This window comes from Arachis ipaensis, chromosome B8, assembly GCF_059453495.1.
Source record: "Arachis ipaensis isolate K30076 ecotype BB chromosome B8, ASM5945349v1, whole genome shotgun sequence".
In the NCBI taxonomy this organism is placed as follows: Eukaryota; Viridiplantae; Streptophyta; class Magnoliopsida; order Fabales; family Fabaceae; genus Arachis; species Arachis ipaensis.
The window spans coordinates 106,583,292-106,601,694 of NC_142443.1; the positions used below are offsets into that span (position 1 = coordinate 106,583,292).

Genomic DNA, 18,403 nt, shown 5'->3' on the forward strand with positions numbered 1-18,403 from the left:
TAGAATTCCAGGTCCCTAGCAATGGCGCTAATGTTTCGAGGATTACCTGAAACGTTGATTTGGGCCTGAACATAAGGTCCAGACTTCCTATGAGGTAGCATCCAAATTGTTCTTGTGCCGAGGTGCCACCGTTCGAAGTCCTCATGAGGAAGTGAGGGGTGGTACCTGCAAGTGACTCCAATACTTAAGTCAGCAAGGTTTTGTGGGGTGACCATAGATAGGGCTATGGTCACGATTTTAAGGAGGGGTGATCATAGAGGCTATGGTCACAGTGAAAACCGTGGCCATAGATAGGGCTATGGTCACGGTTTTAAGTGGAGGTGACCATAGAGGCTATGGTCACGGTAAAAACCGTGACCATAGATAAGACTATGGTCACAGTTTTAAGGTGGGGTAACCGTGACCATAGTTAAGGCTATGGTCACTGGTGCACGAAAATCGTGATTCACACTTTTCACATCTCTGCACAACTAACCAGCAAGTGCACTGGGTCGTCCAAGTAATAAACCTTACGTGAGTAAGGGTCGATCCCACGGAGATTGTTGGCTTGAAGCAAGCTATGGTCATCTTGTAAATCTCAGTCAGGCGGATTCAAATGGTTATGAGGTTTTGATAATTAAAATATAAATAAAACATAAAATAAAATAAAGTTCCTTATGTAAATCATTGGTGGGAATTTCAGATAAGCGTTTGGAGATGCTTTGTTGCTTCTGAACCTCTGCTTTCCTATTGCCTTCTTCCAACCATGTGTTACTTCCTTCCATGGCAAGCTGTAAAATCCTCTCAGTGAAAATGGTCCTCTACAGTTTCTGCACAGCTAATCAACTGTCGGATTTCTCGTCTCGGATGAAAAATACCAAGTACAGCTACCGCATGGCTAATCATCTGTCGGTTTCCGCTAGCATCGGAATAGAATCCATTGATCCTTTTGCACACTGTCACTTGCGCCCAACATTCATAGGTTTGAAGCTCGTCACAGTCATCCCTTCCCAGATCCTACTCGGAATACCACAGACAAGGTATAGACTTTTCGAATCCCAGGAATGCTGCCAATTGGTTCTAGCCTATACCACGAAGATACTAATCTCACGAACTCGGTCCATATATTAGATACCCAAGAGAATATGCTCCAGCTGTCATCCAATGACTACGTTAAACATCATGTAGACCACTTTGTGGTTGTCAGGCACGCGATCTTGGCTAAGCGAGTAACGAAGATTAGGTGATTGTCACGGGTCACCCCTTCATTCTGACTTAACTGAATTAAGTACGAGAGTATATCTTGGAGAAGAAGTAGGCATGAATTGAATAGAAAACAGTAGTAATTGCATTAATTCATGAAAAATAGCAGAGCTTCACACCTTAATCTATGGGGTGTAGAAACTCCACCGTAGAAAATACATAAGTGAAAAAGGTCTAGGCATGGCCGTGAGGCCAGCCTCTCCAAATGTAAAATATGATAAAATTCTGATAAAAGATTTCCAAAAGATGTAAAATAAATATCTAAAAGTAGTTTTTATACTAAACTGGTAACCTAGGTTTACAGAAAATGAGTAACTAAGTGCAGATAGTGCAGAAATCCACTTCCGGGGCCCACTTGGTGTGTGCTTGGGCTGAGCATTGAAGCTTTCACGTGCATAGGCTGTTCCTGGAGTTAAACGCCAGCTTTGGTGCCAGTTTGGGCGTTTAACTCCAATTCTGGTGCCAGTTTGGGCGTTTTACGCCAAGATGTTTTAGGCTGGCTTTGGATGCTAGTTTGGGCCATCAAATCTCGGGCAAAGTATGAACTATTATATATTTCTAGAAAGCAGGATGTCTACTTTTCAACGCAATCGAGAGCGCGCCAATTGGGCTTCTGTAGCTCCAGAAAATCCACTTCGAGTGCAGAAGGGTCAGAATCCAACAACATCTACAGTCCTTTTTCAGCCTCTGAATCAGATTTTTGCTTAGGTCCCTAAATTTCAGCCAGAAAATCCCTGAAATCACAGAGAAACACACAAGCTCATAGTAAATGTGACCCTAAGCATTTTGTTTTCCAATATTACCACCGGATACATAAATGCCACAGACACATAACTGGGTGAACCTTTTCAGATTGTGACTCAGCTTTGCTAGAGTCCCCAATTAGAGGTGTCCAGAGCTCTTAAGCACACTCTTTTTTCTTTGGACCACGACTTTAACCGCTCAGTCTCAAACTTTTCACTTGACACCTTCACGCCACAAGCACATGGTTAGCGATAGCTTGGTTTAGCTGCTTAGGCCAGGATTTTATTCCTTTGGGCCGTCCTATCCATTAATGCTCAAAGCCTTGGATCCTTTTTACCCTTGCCTTTTGGTTTAAAGGGCTACTGGCTTTTTCTGCTTGCTTTTTCTTTTTCTTTCTTTCTTTTTCGCCACTTTTTTTTTCTTTTCTTGTTTTTTTGCAAGCTTTTCACTGCTTTTTCTTGCTTCAAGAATCAATTTTATGATTTTTCAGATTATCAATAACATTTCTTTTTTCATTATTCTTTCAAGAGCCAACAATTTTAACATTCATAAACAACAATATCAAAAATATGCACTGTTCAAGCATTCATTCAGAAAATAAAAGTATTGCCACCACATCAAAATAATTAAGCTAATTTCAAGATAAAATTCGAAATCCATGTACCTCTTGTTCTTTTGCAATTAAAAACATTTTTCATTTAAGAAAGGTGAAGGATTCATAGGACATTCATAGCTTTAAGACATAGACACTAGACACTAATGATCATGTAATAAAGACACAAACATAGACAAAACATAAAGCATAAATTTCGAAAAACAGAAAAATAAAAACAAGGAAATTAAAGAACGGGTCCACCTTAGTGATGGCGGCTAGTTCTTCCTCTTGAAGATCTTATGGAGTGCTTGAGCTCCACTATATCTCTTCCTTGCCTTTGTTGCTCCTCCCTCATGGCTCTTTAGTCCTCTCTGATTTCATTGAAGATAATGGAGTGCTCTTGGTGCTCCATCCTTAGTTGCCCCATGTTGGAACTCAATTCTCCTAAGGAGGTGTTGATTTGCTCCAAATAGTTTTGTGGAGGAAAGTGCATCCCTTGAGGTATCTCAGGGATTTCTTGATGAGGAATTTCTTCATGCTCTTGTTGAGGTCCATGAGTGGGCTCTCTTGTTTGCTCCATCTTCTTCTTAGTGATGGGCTTGTCTCCTTCAATGAGGATGTCTTCCTCTATGACAATTTCAGCTAAATTGCATAGGGTACAGATGAGATGAGGGAAGGCTAACCTTGCCAAAGTAGAGGGCTTGTCCGCCACCTTGTAGAGTTCTAGGGATATGATCTCATGAACTTCTACTTCCTCTCCAATCATGATGCTATGGATCATGATAGCCCGGTCTATTATAACTTCAGACCGGTTGCTAGTAGGAATGATAGAGCGTTGGATGAACTCCAACCATCCCCTAGCCACGGGTTTAAGGTCAAGCCTTCTTAATTGAACCGGCTTACCTCTTGAGTCTCTCTTCCATTGAGCTCCTTCCACACAGATGTCCATGAGGACTTGGTCCAACCTTTGATCAAAGTTGACCCTTCTAGTGAAAGGATCAGGATCTCCTCTCATCATTGTCAAGTTAAATGCCAATCTTACATTTTCCGGACTAAAATCCAAGTAATTCCCCCAAACCATTGTGAGCCAATTCTTTGGGTTCGGGTTCATACTTTGGTCATGGTTCCTAGTGATCCATGCATTGGCATAGAACTCTTGAACCATTAAGATTCCGACATGTTGGATTGGGTTGGTGAGAGCTTTCCAACCTCTTCTTTGAATCTCACGTCGGATCTCCGGATATTCACTCTTTTTGAGCTTGAAAGGGACTTCGGGAATCACCTTTTTCTTGGCCACAACTTCATAGAAGTGGTTTTGATGGACCTTTGAGATGAATCTCTCCATCTCCCATGACTCGGAGGTGGAAGCAATTGCCTTCCCTTTCCTCTTTCTAGAGGTTTCTCTGGTCTTAGGTGCCATTAGTGGTTATGGAAAAATAAAAAAGCAGGGCTTTTTCCACACTAAACTTAAAAGGTTTGCTCGTCCTCGAGCAAAAGAAGAAAGAAAGGAGTAGAAGAAGAAGAAATGAAAGAGATGGAGGTGATGAGAGGGTTCGGCCAAGGGGGTTGTATTGTGTATGATGTGTAAAATGGATGGTGGTAAGGAGGGGTATTTATAGGGTAAGAGAGAGAGGGAATTCGGTTGTGAAGGGGTGGGTTTGGGAGGGAAATGGTTTGAATTTGAATGGTGAGGTAGGTGGGGCTTTATGATGGATGGATGTGAGTGGTGAAGAGATTATGGAGAAGAGGGTAAGATTTGATAGGTGAAGGGTGTTTGGGGAAGATTTATTGATGGGATTGGTCAAGGGTATTTGGGGAAGAGTGTTATGAAAAGGTGTGAAGAGGAGAGAAGAAGAGGTGGGATAGGTGGGGATCCTGTGGGGTCCACAGATCCTGAGGTATCAAGGAATTCTGCTCCCTGCACCATTCTGGCATTCAAACGCCTTCTGTGTGCCAATTTTGGCGTTAAACGCCGGCTCTGCTACCTTTCCTGCCGTTAAACGCCAGTCTGCTGCCCCTTTCTGGCATTTAACGCCAGCTAGATGTCAGACACCCTTTTCTGGTGTTAAACTCCCAGAATGCTGGCAGGCTGGGTGTTAAACGCCCATTCTGCTATCCTTACTGGCGTTAAGCCTGTCCTCCATGGTGTGCTACTTTTTATGCTGTTTTTATTTTTGCTTTAATTCTACAGTTGTTTTTATGACTTCACATGATCATCAACCTAAGGAAAACATAAAATGACAATGGAATATAAATAAATATAATTAATTAATTAACATTGGGTTGCCTCCCAATAAGCGCTTCTTTGATGTCAATATCTTGACAGTGAGCTCTTAGAGAGCTTCACATAGACTCCGAGCTTGATGGTGGCCTCCCAACACTAAACTTAGAAGTTGAGTGTGGGGGTTCTGTTTGACTCTGTATTGAGAGAAGCCTTTCATGCTTCCTTTCCATGGTTACAGAAGAAGATCCTTGAGCCTGAAACACAAGGTAGTCCTTATTCAATTAAAGGACTAACTCTCCTTTGTCCACATCAATCACAACTCTTTCTGTGGCTAGGAAGGGTCTTCCAAGGATGATGGATTCATCCTCTTCCTTCCCAGTGTCTAGGGTTATGAAATCAGCAGGGATATAAAAGCCTTCAACCTTCACTAAGACATCCTCTACAAGTCCATAAGCATGTTTCCTTGAATTGTCTGCCATCTCTAGTGAGATTCTTGGAGCTTGTACCTCAAAGATCCCTAGTTTCTCCATTACAGAGAGTGGCATGAGGTTTATACTTGAACCAAGGTCACACAGAGCCTTCTTAAAGGTCATGGTGCCTATGATGCAAGGTATTAAGAACTTTCCGGGATCCGGTTTCTTTTGAGGTAATTTCTAATGAACCAATGTATTTAGTTCATTGATGAGCAATGGAGATTCATTCTCCCAAGTCTCATTACCAAATAACTTGGCATTCAGCTTCATGATTGCTCCTAGATACTGAGCAACTTGCTCTTCAATAATATCTTCATCCTCTTCAGAGGAAGAATACTCATCAGAGCTCATAAATGGCAACAGTAAGTTCAGGGGAATCTCTATGGTCTCTATATGAGCCTCAGATTCCTTTTGTTCCTCAATGGGGAACTCTTTATTGGCTAATGGACGTCCATTGAGGTCTTCCTTATTGGAAATCACTGCCTTCTGATTCTCTCCAGGTTCGGCCATGTTGGGTATATTGATGGCCTTGCATTCTCTTTTTGGATTCTCTTCTGTATTGCTTGGGAGAGTACTAGGAGGAGTTTCAGTAACTCTTTTACTCAGTTGACCTACTTGTGCCTCCAAATTTCTAATGGAGGACCTTGTTTCAGTCATGAAACTGAGAGTGGTCTTAGATAGATCAGAGACTATGGTTGCTAAGTCAGAGAGGCTCTACTTAGAATTCTCTGTCTGTTGCTCAGAAGATGATGGGAAAGGCTTGCTATTGCCAAACCTATTTCTTCCACCATTATTATTATTGAAGCCTTATTGAGGCTTCTGTTGATCCTTCCATGAGAAATTAGGATGATTCTTCCATGAAGGATTATAGGTGTTTCAATAGGATTCTCCCATGTAATTCACCTCTTTCATTGCAGGATTCTTAGGGTCATAAGCTTCTTCTTCAGAGGAAGCTTCTTTAGCACTGCCGGATGCAGCTTGCATTCCAGTCAGACTCTGAGAAATCATATTGACTTGCTGAGTCAATATTTTATTCTGAGCCAATATTGCATTCAGAGTATCAATCTCAAGAACTCCTTTCTTCTGAGTTATCCCATTATTCACAGGATTTCTTTCAGAAGTGTACATGAACTGGTTATTTGAAACCATTTCAATGAGTTCCTGGGCTTCTGCAGGTGTCTTCTTCAGATGAAGAGATCCACCAGCAGAGTGATCCAATGACATCTTGGACAATTCAGACAGACCATCATAGAATATACATAGGATGCTCCATTCTGAAAGCATGTCAGAAGGACACCTTCTAATCAATTGCTTGTATCTTTCCCAAGCTTCATAGAGGGATTCACCTTCCTTCTGTCTGAAGATTTGGACTTCCACTCTAAGCTTGCTCAACTTTTGAGGTGGAAAGAATTTGGCCAAGAAGGCATTGACCAGCTTTTCCCAAGAGTTCAGGCTTTCCTTAGGTTGTGAGTCCAACTATGTCCTAGCTCTATCTCTTACAGCAAAAGGGAAAAGCATAAGTCTGTAGACCTCAGGATTAAACCCATTGGTCTTAACAGTGTCACAGATTTGCAAGAATTCAACTAAAAACTGATGAAGATCTTCGAATGGAAGTCCATGAAACTTGCAATTTTACTGCATTAGAGAAACTAATTGAGGCTTAAGCTCAAAGTTGTTTGCTCCAATTGCAGGAATTGAGATGCTTCCTCCATAGAAGTCAGAAGTGGGTGCAGTAAAGTCACCAAGCATCTTCCTTGCATCTCCACCATTGTTGTTATTTTCGGCTGCCACAACTACTTCTTTTTTGAAAATTTCTGTTAGGTCCTCTCCAGAGTTTTGTGCTTTAGCTTCTCTTAGCTTCCTTTTCAGAGTCCTTTTAGGTTCAGGATCAGCTTCAACAAGAATGTTCTTATCCTTGTTCCTACTCATATGAAAAAGAAGAGAACAGAAAAGAAAAGGAATCCTCTATGTCACAGTATAGAGATTTTTTTATGTGAGTAGAAGAATAGAAGAAATAGAATGAAGAAGTGAGAAGGAGAATTCGAACACAGAGAGAGGGAGAGGGTTCAAATTATAAGTAGAGAAGAAGTATTAGTAAATAAATAAAATAAATAGAAAGAGATGAGAGAGAGAGTTATTCGAATTTTAATTATAAGAAAAGAAAAATATTTTTGTTTTTATTTTAATTATTGGTTAGTATTCAAAAATTAAGAGAAGAAATAAAATAAAATTTGAAAACTAAATAAATTAATTAATTAAAAATATTTTTGAAAAAGTGGTTAGTGATTTTCGAAAATTGGAGAGAGAAAAGTAGTTAGGTGGTTTTGAAAAAGATATGATTGAAATAGAAAACTTTTAAAATCAAACAAAAAGTCAAGTAGTTAATTGAAAAAGATTTGAAAATCAATTTTTGAAAAGATAAGAAGTTAGAAAAAGATTTTGAAATGAAGTTTTGAAAAAGATATGATTGAAATCTATTTTGAAAAATATTTGAAAAGAAAATTAAAAAGATTTGATTTTTTAAATTAAAGTTGATTACTTGACTAACAAGAAACTAAAAGATAAGATTCTAGCATTTAAAGATTGATCATTTCTTAATAGGCAAGTAACAACTTAAAATTTTTGAATCAAAACATTAAATGTTAGTAACAAATTCGAAAATATGAAATAAAAATAAGGAAAAGATTTTGAAAATTAAATTTGAAATTTTCGAAAAACATGAAAGAAAAATGAAAAAGATTTGATTCTTGAAAAGGATTTGAAAAGATAGGATTTTTAAATTGAAATTTTGACTTGACTAACAAGAAACAACTAAATTTTGAAAATTTTTTTTTGACCAAATCAACTCAAAATTTTGAAAATTTATGAGTAAAATAAGGGAAAGATATTTTTTTATTTTTTTGAATTTTAATGATGAGAGAGAAAAATACAAAAATGATACAAAACATAAAAGTTTAAGATTAAGACAAAAAATGCATGCAAGAACACTTTGAATGTCAAGATGAACACCAAGAACACTTTGAAGATCATGATGAACATCAAGAACATATTTTTGAAAATTTTTAAGAAAAGAAACACATGCAGGACACCAAACTTAAAAATTTTTATTGTTTAGACACTATGAATTTGAAAATGCATAAGAAAAACAAGAAAAGACACAAAACAAGAAAAATCATCAAGAACAATTTGAAGATCAAAGAAGAACACATGATGAATTTTCAAAAATTTAAAGAAAAATCAAGATATGCAATTGACACCAAACTTAAAACTTGACACTAGACTCAAACAAGAAACACAAAATATTTTTGGTTTTTATGATTTTATTAAATTTTTTTTTCGAAAGGAAAAAGAAAGTAAAGGGATACAAAGTTTTTAATTACTGAATCCCAAGAATCATGCAATGTTAGTCTAAAGTTTCGGTCCAAAAGAATTAGACATGGCCAATGGCCAGCCAAGCTTTAAGTGAAAGCTTCGGTCCAAAAGATTAGACATGGCCAAATAACCAGCCAAGCTTTAGTATAAAACATACAAGCATGTCAATGAGAAGTAGAAGCCTCAGTCCAAAAGATTAGACATGGCTTCACAGCCAGCCAGGCTTCAACATATCTCATGATACTTGATAAACCACTATTTTATGGTTTATCTTGTGTTTAATTGAATGGTTTCATCAAGTCTTCACCCACTTATTCATACTAATTGCATAATTTTATAATTCCTTCCTAGAATTATTCTATGATTGAAAACTTGCTTCCTAAAGATCTTTAATTAGTATATTTTAATTCTCCTTTACACCATCCGATGCCGTGATATGTGTGTTAAGTGTTTCAGGCTTCATAGGGCAGGAATGACTTAGAAAATAGAGAGGAAGCTTGCAAAAATGGAAGGAACACAAGAAACTAAGGAGATGACCAGCGAACACCGATGCGAGCGCATGGCCCACGCGAACGCGTGGATTGGAGAAAATCGCAGCGACGCGAACGCGTGGATTGGAGTCTGCACGAATGACGAGAACGCGTGGACGATGCGTACGCGTGACAAGGAAAATCGCCAAATGACGCGAACGCATGGATGACTCGTACGCATGACCTGCGTGATCTGCAGAATTAACAGAAAATGCTGGGACGATTTTGGGCCGCATTTTGACCCAGTTCTCAGCCCAGAAAACACAGATTAAAGGCTATAAAGTGGGGGAATGAATTCATACAACATAAGAGACAACTTTCATATACACAATTTTAGGTTTAGATGTAGCTTTTAGAGAGAGAGACTCTCTCCTCTCTCTTAGGATTTAGGATTAGGATTAGGATTTAGGATTTCTATTATGATTAGGCTACTTCTCTTCAATCACAGGTTCAATGTTCCTTTAATTTATTTTCTACTTTTATTTATTCTATTACTTTAATTGTTATTTATCTTTTTAATTTGGTTTATGAACTCCATGTTAGGATTGATTTTCTTAATTAATACATATTGAGGTATTTCAGATTTATGATTGCTTTCTTTAATTTATGTTATTGATGCTTCTAATTAATTCAAATTATTTTCATTCGAGTAGATTTTCTTCCCTTTTGACTTTGGTTGAGTAATTGGTGACACTTGAGTTATCAAACTCAGTAGTTGATTGGAAATTGGGATTGCTGATTGATTTGGATCCCTTTAAAGCTAGTCTTTCCATAGGAGTTGACTAGGACTTGAGGAATCAAGTTAATTAGTCCACTTGACTTTCCTTTATTTAGTAATGGTTAACTAAGTGGGAGAAAAGTCCAATTCTCATCACACCTGATAAGGATAACTAGGATAGGATTTTCAGTTCTCATACCTTGCCAAGAGATTTTCTAATTATTAATTTATTTTTCTTGTCATTTAAATTACTTGTTCCTTATTTTAAAAACCCAAAACAAAATATACTTTTTCCATAACGAATAATAAATCATACTTTCCTGCAATTCCTTGAGAGACGACCTGAGGTTTCAATACTTCGGTTATCAATTTTATTGGGTTTGCTTAAGTGACAAACAAGTTTTTGTATGAAAGGATTATTGCTTGGTTTAGAAACTATACTTGCAACAAGAATTTATTGTGAATTCTAAACCATTAATCTTCTGCTCGTCAAAATGGCGTCGTTGCTGGGGAATTGCAAACGTGTGCCTTATTATTAGTTATTGTAAATATTTTATTTTGCTTGTTTATTTATTTTTATTTTTTTTTTAATTTTTATTAGTTACTATGAGTTCTCACCCCCGTCGCTTTGAGTTTGGTTCTAATGTTTTTGAAAAGAATGGAAGCTATAACAGGAACATGCATCAAGGTTGAAACAATCAAAGATGGAAGGAGCCACGAGGATCTGATCAACCTTTTCGGCAACAACACCTTCCAAGATACCATGGACAATGACCATTCTACAATGCATGCCAAGACAATAGTTATGGTGGACCCCTTCGTGACAAACCACCTCCACCAAATTACTATGGTCAAGAGATATTCCGAGGTGCATACCAAGATGATAGATATGGTGGACCCCTTGTAGTTCCCAGCAAGCTCCATCATATGCCAATGAACCACCTCCTCAACATAGCTTTGAACCACCATACTCACAAGCCACCTACAACCATTCACCACCATATGACCCTAACCCTTATCCACCCCAATTCCAATCCAATTACCCCCAAGAACCACCACTTCTATATGCACCATGTCCATATCCATCAACCCGAGAATCACAGGCTTGCCTCAAGGAAATAGTAGATCAATTTCATGCAACCCTTCATCAACTGGAGCAAGCAATAAATCGATTACCTTCCCGACGTTCGGGCATTCAAGGAACTCCCACGGCTTCATGTGGAGAATCTAATGAAGAACATAGCATGAAGGAGACACTAGAAACTCTGGTGGACAGTGAGCAGCATGACTTTGTATTGGAACAATTGGAGGAAGCTGTACTCGTTAAAGAGGAAGAAGTGGTCGAAGACTTAGGAGATGCGGAACGTCCATGGGAAAGCCTAGTCATAGAGCCCCCTTCTAAGGAGTTTGAATTTGATGTTGAGGAGGGTGTACAACCTCCAAGGCATATCATGGTTAAAGACTTTGAAGGGATGATCAAGACATGGATTCAATCATTGATGAATTCTTATCTACATTTGAATCCTCTCCCATTGGACTTGACATGGAGATTAAAGAAGAAGAAGCACAACCTCCCATGCCCTTGGTGAACAATGAAGAAGAGATTGAATTGGAAGAAAGCTACCAAGAGGAAGAGGTTGATATTGAAGAAGCTTGTAAAGTGGTGGAAGTTGTCAAAGAAGAGCCCAAGGGAATGGAGCTGGAAATCACCTTGCCAAGGTTGTTGGAGACCTCTCCCCCAAAGCCATCACCATCCATCCCTTCATTCAAGTGGATAAATCTCTCATCTCTAAGCTTAATTAGCTCACTTGAATATGCTTTGCTTGAGACAGATGGGAAACTTAGAGCTCTTTGTGGCTATAAGAGTAAAAGGGAGATGGTTAGTGGTAAGAATTGTCATGCAAGGTTCAATATGGTTGCATGCTCCAAATTGAAGTATAAGGGTTGGTATAATTCTCAAATGAATGGGTCTAGGAAATTGTTTGGATGTCTCTGTGAGAATTCCGACTGTTCACCACCCAAGTAGAAAAATGATGATCAACAAGAAGACGGATTCACACTTGGTGCACGGAAATCGTGATTCACACTTTTCATATCTCCGCACAACTAACCAGCAAGTGCACTGGGTCGTCTAAGTAATAAACCTTACGTGAGTAAGGGTCGATCCCACGGAGATTGTCGGCTTGAAGCAAGCTATGGTCATCTTGTAAATCTCAGTCAGGCATATTCAAATGGTTATGAGGTTTTGATAATTAAAATATAAATAAAACATAAAATAAGATAAATTTACTTATGTAATTCATTGGTGGGAATTTCAGATAAGCGTCTGGAGATGCTTTGTTGCTTTTGAACCTCTGCTTTTCTATTGCCTTCTTCCAACTGATGAGCGGATAATTTATACGCTTTTTGGCATTATTTTTAGTATGTTTTTAGTAGAATCTAGTTACTTTTAGGGATGTTTTTATTAGTTTTTATGTTAAATTCACATTTATGGACTTTACTATGAGTTTGTGTGTTTTTCTGTGATTTCAGGTATTTTCTGGCTGAAATTGAGGGACTTGAGCAAAAATCAGATTCAGAGGTAGAAGAAGGACTGCTGATGCTGTTGGATTCTGACCTCCCTGCACTCAAAATGGATTTTCTGGAGATACAGAACTCAAACTGGCGCGCTTCCAATTGCTTTGGAAAGTAGACATCTAGGGCTTTCCAGCAATGTATAATAGTCCATACTTTGACTGAGTTTAGAGGACGTAAAAGGGCGTTGAACGCCAGTTCTATGCTGCTATCTGGAGTTAAATGCCAGAAAAACATCACAAACCAGAGTTGAACGCCAGAAATACGTTACAACCTGGTGTTCAACTCCAGAAAGAGCCTCTGCACGTGTAACATTCAAGCTCAGCCCAAGCACACACCAAGTGGGCCCCGGAAATGGATTTATGCATCAATTACTTACTTCTGTAAACCCTAGTAGCTAGTTTATTATAAATAGGACTTTTTACTATTGTATTAGACATCTTGGGACGTCTGGTTCTTAGATCAGAGGGGCTGGCCATTCGGCCATGCCTGAACCTTTCACTTATGTATTTTTAACGGTAGAGTTTCTACACTCCATAGATTAAGGTGTGGAGCTCTGCTGTTCCTCAAAGATTAATGCAAAGCACTACTGTTTTTCTATTCAATTCAACTTATTCCGCTTCTAAGATATTCATTCGCACTTCAACCTGAATGTGATGAACGTGACAATCATCATCATTTCCCCACGAATGCGTGCCTGACAACCACTTCCGTTCTACCTTAGATTGAATGAGTATCTCTTGGATCTCTTAATCAGAATCTTCGTGGTATAAGCTAGATTGATGGCGGCATTCATGAGAGTCCGGAAAGTCTAAACCTTGTCTGTGGTATTCCGAGTAGGACTCTGGGATTGAATGACTGTGATGAACTTCAAACTCGCGAGTGCTGGGCGTAGTGACAGACGCAAAAGGAGGGTGAATCCTATTCCAGCATGATCGAGAACCTCAGATGATTAGCCGTGCTGTGACAGAGCATTTGGACCATTTCACAAGAGGATGGGATGCAGCCATTGACAAGGGTGATGCCTTCAGACGATTAGCCATGCAGTGACAGCGCATCGGACCATTTTCCAGAGAGGATCAAAAGTAGCCATTGACAACGGTGATGTCCTTACATAAAGCCAGCCATGGAAAGGAGTAAGATTGATTGGATGAAGACAGCAGGAAAGCACAGGTTCAGAGGAACAAATGCATCTCTATACGCTTATCTGAAATTATAACCAATGAATTACATAAGTATTTCTATCCTTATGTTCTATCTATTTATTATTTATGTTCGAAAACTCCATAACTATTTTATATCCGCCTGACTGAGATTTACAAGGTGACCATAGCTTGCTTCATACCAACAATCTCCGTGGGATCGACCCTTACTCGTGTAAGGTTTATTACTTGGACGACCCAGTGCACTTGCTGGTTAGTTGTGCGAAGTTGTGATAAAGAGTTGAGATTACAATTGAGCGTACCATGTTGATGGCACCATTGATGATCACAATTTCGTGCACCAAGTTTTTGGCGCCGTTGCCGGAGATTGTTCGAGTTTGGACAACTGACGGTTCATCTTGTTGCTCAGATTGGGTAACTTTCTTTTCGTTTTCTTTTCAAAAAGTTTTCAAAAATTTTTCAAAAATCTTTCAAAAATTTTCTCCTTTGTTTTCGAAAAAAAAATTTTAAATAAAAATGTTTTCAAAAATATATTTTTCTTCAGAATTTTTAAGAATGAATTCTAGTGTGTCATGAAGCATGTTGAAGCCTGGCTGGCTGTAAAGCCATGTCCAATTCTTCTGGATAGGGTATGTCAGGCGTGTCATGTCTGAGTTACATACTAAAGCTTGGCTGGCTATTAAGCCATGCCTGACCCTTTGATTGGAGCTTTAGACTAAAGAGCATAAGATTCATGGAATTCATATTAAAAATTTTGGAATCCTTATTTTTCTTTTTCAAATGATTTTCGAATAATATAAAATAAAAATACAAAAAAAAAATCATAAAATCATAAAAATCAAAAATATTTCATGTTTCTTGTTTGAGTCTTGAGTCAAGTTGAAAGTTTGGTGTCAATTGCATATTCATCTTGCATTTTTCGAAAAATTCATGCATTCATAGTGTTCTTCATAATCTTCAAATTGTTCTTGGTAAGTCTTCTTGTTTGATCTTGATGTTTTCATGTTTTGTGTCTTTTCTTGTTTTTCATATGCATTCTTGCATTCATAATGTCTATACATGAAAAATTTTTAAGTTTGGTGTCTTGCATGTTTTCTTTGCATTAAAAATTTTTTCAAAAATAAGTTCTTGATGTTCATCTTGACATTCATAGTGTTCTTGGTGTTTATCTTGACAATCATAGCATTCTTGCATGCATTCATTGTTTTGATCCAAAATTTTCATGCATTGCATCATTTTCATGTTTTTTTCCCTCTCATCATTAAAAAATTCAAAAAATCAAAAAAAAATCTTCCCCTTTTTCTCTCTTAAATTTTCGAAAATTAGATTTGACTCTTTCAAAAAATTTTAAAATCTAGTTGTTTCTTATGAGTCAAATCAAATTTTCAATTTAAAAATCTTATCTTTTTCAAAATCTTTTTCAAAAATCAAATCTTTTTCATTTTTCTTAGTTATTTTCAAAAATTTTAAAAATATTTTTCAAAAATCTTTTTCTTATCTTTATCTCCTAATTTTCGAAAATAACATCATCAATTAATGTTTTGATTCAAAAATTTCAAGTTTGTTACTTGCTTGTTAAGAAAGATTCAAACTTTGAGTTCTAGAATCATATCTTGTGATTTCTTGTGAATCAAGTCATTAATTGTGATTTTAAAAATCAAATCTTTTTCAAAACTAATTTCAATCATATCTTTTCAAAAATATCTTCTTATCTTATCTTTTTCAAAAATTTGATTTCAAAATATCTTTTCCTAACTTCTTATCTTTTCAAAATTTGTTTCAACTAACTAACTAACTTTTTGTTTGTTTCTTATCTTTTTCAAAACTACCCTAACTAACTCTCTCTCTCTAATTTTCGAAAATATCTTCCCTCTTTTTCAATAATTCTTTTTAATTAACTAATTATTTTAATTTTTTATTTTAATTTTCGAAAATTACTAACCTTTTTCAAAAACTATTTTCGAAAATCACTAACCTTTTTTCAAAAATAATTTTCGAAAATCCTTCTCCCTCATCTCCTTCTAATTATTTATTCATCTACTAACACTTCTCTTCATCTCACGTCACTGCTCCTATCCTTACCCTTGTGTTTGGATTCTTCATTCTTCTTCACCCCTATTCCTTTTCTTCTTCTACTAACAATAAGGAACCTCTTTACTGTGACATAGATGATTCCTCTTCTTTTCTTGTTCTCTTCTCTTTCTTATGAGCAGGAACAAGGAAAAAGGCATTCTTGTTGAAGCTAATCCAGAACCTGAAAGGACTCTGAAGAGGAAACTAAGAGAAGCTAAATTACAACAATCCAGCAAGCACCTTTCAGAAATTTTCGAACAAGAAGAGGAGATGGCAGCCGAAAATAATAATAATGCAAGGAGGATGCTTGGTGACTTTACTGCACCTAATTCCAATTTACATGGAAGAAGCATCTCCATTCCTGCCATTGGAGCAAACAATTTTGAGCTTAAACCTCAATTAGTTTCTCTGATGCAGCAAAACTGCAAGTTTCATGGACTTCCATCAGAAGATCCTTTTCAGTTCTTAACTGAATTCTTGCAGATATGTGATACTGTTAAGACTAATAGAGTAGATCCTAAAGTCTACAGGCTCATGCTTTTCCCTTTTGCTGTAAGAGACAGAGCTAGAATATGGTTGGACTCTCAACCTAAGGATAGCCTGAACTCTTGGGATAAGCTGGTCAAGGCTTTCTTAGCCAAGTTCTTTCCTCCTCAAAAGCTGAGTAAGCTTAGAGTGGATGTTCAAACCTTCAAACAGAAAGAAGGTGAATCCCTCTATGAAGCTTGGGAGAGATACAAAGGACTGACCAAAAAGTGTCCTTCTGACATGCTTTCAGAATGGACCATCCTGGATATATTCTATGATGGTCTGTCTGAATTGGCTAAGATGTCATTGGATACTTCTGCAGGTGGATCCATTCACCTAAAGAAAACGCCTGCAGAAGCTGAAGAACGCATTGACAAGGTTGCTAATAACCAGTTCATGTACACTTCTGAGAGGAATCCTGTGAGTAATGGGACGCCTATGAAGAAGGGAGTTCTTGAAATTGATACTCTGAATGCCATATTGGCTTAGAATAAAATTTTGACTCAGCAAGTCAATATGATTTCTCAGAGTCTGAATGGAATGCAAGCTGCATCCGACAGTACTCAAGAGGCAGCTTCTGAAGAAGAAGCCTATGATCCTGAAAACCCTGCAATAGCAGAGGTAAATTATATGGGTGAACCTTATGGAAACACCTATAACCCATCATGGAGAAATCATCGAAATTTCTCATGGAAGGATCAAAAGCCTCAACAAGGCTTTAATAATGGTGGAAGAAATAGGTTTAACAATAGTAAACCCTTTCCATCATCCACTCAGCAACAGACAGAGAACTCTGAACAAAATACCTCTAATTTAACAAACTTAGTCTCTGATCTATATAAGGCCACTATGAGTTTCATGAATGAAACAAGGTCATCCATTAGAAATTTGGAGGCACAAGTGGGCCAGCTGAGTAAAAGGATCACTGAAATCCCTCCTAGTACTCTCCCAAGCAATACAGAAGAAAATCCTAAAGGAGAGTGCAAGGCCATTGAATTAATCACCATGGCCGAACCTGTGAAGGAAGGAGAGGACGTGAATCCCAAGGAGGAAGACCTCATGGGACGTCTAGTGATCAATTAGGAGCTTCCCTCTGAGGAACCAAAGGAATCTGAGACTCATCTAGAGACCATAGAGATTCCATTGAACCTCCTTATGCCATTGATGAGCGGATAATTTATACGCTTTTTGGCATTGTTTTTAGTATGTTTTTAGTAGAATCTAGTTACTTTTAGGGATGTTTTCATTGGTTTTTATGTTAAATTCACATTTCTGGACTTTACTATGAGTTTTTGTATTTTTCTGTGATTTCAGGTATTTTCTAGCTGAAATTGAGGGACTTGAGCAAAAATCATATTCAGAGGTTGAAGAAGGACTGCTGATGCTGTTGGATTCTGACCTCCCTGCACTCAAAATGGATTTTCTGGAGCTACAGAAATCAAAATGGCGCGCTTCCAATTGCGATGGAAAGTAGACATCCAGAGCTTTCCAGAAATATATAATAGTCCATACTTTGCCCGAGTTTAGACGACGCAAACTGGCGTTCAACGCCAGTTCTCTGCCCAATTCTGGCGTCCAGCGCCAGAAACAAGTTGCAAAGTGGAGTTCAACGCCCAAACTGGCACAAAAGCTGGCGTTCAACTCCAAGAATGGCCTCTCCACGTGTAGACTTCAAGCTCAGCCCAAGCACACACCAAGTGGGCCCCGGAAGTGGATTTATGCATCAATTACTTACTTTTGTAAACCCTAGTAGCTAGCTTATTTTAAATAGGACTTTTTACTATTGTATTTGAGATCCTGAGTTTTATCTTTTGATCATTTTAGATCTTTGGACGCCTGGTTCTTAGATCAGAGGGGCTGGCCATTCGGCCATGCCTGGACCATTATCACTTATGTATTTTCATACGGTAGAGTTTCTACACTCCATAGATTAAGGTGTGGAGCTCTGCTGTTCCTCAAAGATTAATGCAAAGTACTACTGTTTTTCTATTCAATTCAACTTATTCCGCTTCTAAGATATTCATTCGCACTTCAACCTGAATGTGATGAACGTGACAATCATCATCATTCCCCCATGAACGCGTGCCTGACAACCACTTCCGTTCTACCTTAGATTGAATGAGTATCTCTTGGATCTCTTAATCAGAATCTTCGTGGTATAAGCTAG

General features: G+C 37.9%; 2 non-coding genes across 2 annotated transcripts; one reads left to right on the forward strand and one right to left on the reverse strand.

Moving 5' to 3' along the window:
* Positions 1 to 6,556: 6,556 nt before the first annotated feature.
* Positions 6,557 to 6,664, forward strand: LOC148549143 (small nucleolar RNA R71). The gene has a single exon (XR_015897753.1). It is a non-coding gene; the product is annotated as a small nucleolar RNA R71 (small nucleolar RNA).
* Positions 6,665 to 16,374: 9,710 nt separating this feature from the next.
* LOC148549144 (small nucleolar RNA R71) lies at positions 16,375 to 16,482 on the reverse strand. Its single transcript, XR_015898678.1, has one exon. It is a non-coding gene; the product is annotated as a small nucleolar RNA R71 (small nucleolar RNA).
* Positions 16,483 to 18,403: the final 1,921 nt, after the last annotated feature.